Below are 2,546 nucleotides of genomic sequence, written 5' to 3'. Positions count from 1 at the left end.
GAACATGGCTGCAGACATACATGCTTAGAAGGAATGAAATTCATACATTCGAAGACTATCAGAAGCACAAAGTAATTCTCATATATTTGCATCTTATTATAGCAACAAATGTAAAGTTATTAAAGCATCAAGGAAGACCAAAAGTAAAAGAACTTTTTACTATTGCTAATGCTGATCATGAAGCCCTATTGGAGACCCTAAAACAGAGAGAGGACCCTATTGGAACACTCGACTAGGTATATTTACTTCTTATGTTATTTTCTTCATAATAATTTAATGAATTGATGATTATCTTGTTTAATACAATAAGTTACTAATTTTTTTATGATATTGGAATGTAGGTACATCATGAAGAGTTGGAGGGAGGGTGGTATTGGGGATAATTTCTAAAATTTATGATGTATTATGATGTAAAATGTGTACTTTTTTTGTATATGATGTAAAATGTGTACTTTTTTTGGTATGTTCTTTGTAAGGAATTATAAGAGGAAGATATTGAACAAGTTTTTGCAAATTATATTTGCATGTGATACAAGGCTATAAGGACAATTTTAAGAGCATTTATAACTATATAAAAGATAATTGCTTGCGAATATCTTATTACAAGTTTGGCTTTTTCCTTATTTGACATAAAGCTGACATTATGATTATTAAAACTATTTTTATCAAACTAATCAAATAAAAAAAATCTAGATTCATTAATTTGAAAAAGATGTAATTCTTCCCAAATATAATTTGAAAAAGATTCATTATTTATCAAACTTAATTCAATACCAAATTAGTTTGAAACTTTGATACTCATTAATTCAAACTTAATTCAATACCAAATTAGTTTCAAACTCTGATACTCATTAATAATAAAACTTATCATTGTTCAAGTCACAAGTTTATCATTTACAATATATCATTGCCATATGATTTAGGATCTTCTTGTTTATGTTTAAAGTCTGCCTTCTTTGTTATGCATCTAAGCATTTATCATGTATTATTATTTCAAACATATAGAAAATATGAAACTGAGAACAATACATTACATTTGCAAACTTTATCACTGCTCTTGTTTTGAAAAACCATTGTCATGACTCATAATTTCAGATTTTTTATAAATATAGAAGTATAATTTTTAAATAATTTTGACATACCCAAGTACCTCCATCCCCTATTATGAAAAATACATTAATAATTTGACTTATGGCTCATATTTCCACTTCATCGTTTGTAATTCTTCTTTTTCATCTTCATCTTTAGGTTTGATCCTTGGAGCAATCCCTTGCATGCATTAACATCTTCCATGACATATTAAGTCCATTTCCTTGCACAACTTGATCATCATCGAGATCACTCCATTGATGGGAATCTTATCTTTGTATTATTTTGTGTCCTCAACCTCAAACTTTGTTATAAGCCTTGGCCATCAATTGGTCCAATAAAGTCTCTTTTTGGTAAATTCCATACTTTTTAGGTAAGTCTAGATGTTTAGAACATTATTAGGGTACCTAGGAGTTTGTAGAGTCCATTTGCAATCAAATTTGCAATAAAACTTGTCTTAGCACAAAAATTGCAAAAAGTTGCTTAGCAACTTTTGCAATTTTCTTGACAACTTTTCAAAATCTAACTTCTAACAGCTAGAACTATTCAAATCGTCAGCACCATTAGCTCCGAGTGGGTGGGTGAACCCTAGTGACACCCTTGTTCTAGCCACGGAGACCATCCATCATCCGTAGCCACCGCGTATCGAGGAGTCCCCAAGGTTCTCTAAGTGCATTTTGAGGTCGATCTTTCGAGGGTTATAACTCGGAGCTCGTGAGGGCTATCGATGAATAGTCGAATGCTACAAGACGGTGATGTTGAGGTCTAAACTAACCTATCTCATTTTTGAGAGATCACATTCCGTTTGGATTCGGCACAGCAATTTCGCTTGATGCCAAAACTCACAGTGTGCCTCAGTTCATAGTTGCACCACAGTGCAACTTTGAAACTGCTAATCTTGGCATCGAATCATCAGTGCCATTAGCTCCGGGTTGGTGGGTTAACCCTAGTCACACTCTTGTTCTAGCCATGAAGACCATCCATCGTTCACAGCCACCCCGTACCAAGGAGTCCCCAAGGTTCTCTAAGTGCATTTTGAGGTCAATCTTCTGAGGGTCATAACTTGAAGCTCGTGAGGGTTATTGATGAACTGTCAAATGCTACAAGATGATGAAGTTGAATTCTAAAATAACCTATCTCATTTTTGAGAGATCACATTCCCTTTGGATTCGACACAACAATCTCACTCGATGCCAAAACTCGCAGTGTGCCTCAGTTCATAGTTGCACCACAGTGCAACTTTGAAACTGGTAATCTTGGCATCGAATCGTCAGTGCCATTAGCTGCGGGTGGGTGGGTGAACCCTAGTCACACTCTTGTTCTAGCCATGGAGACCATCCATCATTCGCAGCCACCCCGTACTGAGGAGTCCCCAAGGTTCTCTAAGTGCATTTTGAGGTTGATCTTCCGAGGGTCATAACTTGAAGCTCGTGAGGGCTATCGATGAACTATTGAAT

The sequence above is a fragment of the Cupressus sempervirens genome, chromosome 9 (genome assembly GCF_028749045.1).
Source record: "Cupressus sempervirens isolate cs-2001-9-10 chromosome 9, ASM2874904v1, whole genome shotgun sequence".
Classification (NCBI taxonomy): Eukaryota; Viridiplantae; Streptophyta; class Pinopsida; order Cupressales; family Cupressaceae; genus Cupressus; species Cupressus sempervirens.
Note: the sequence above shows the minus strand (reverse complement) of the source record.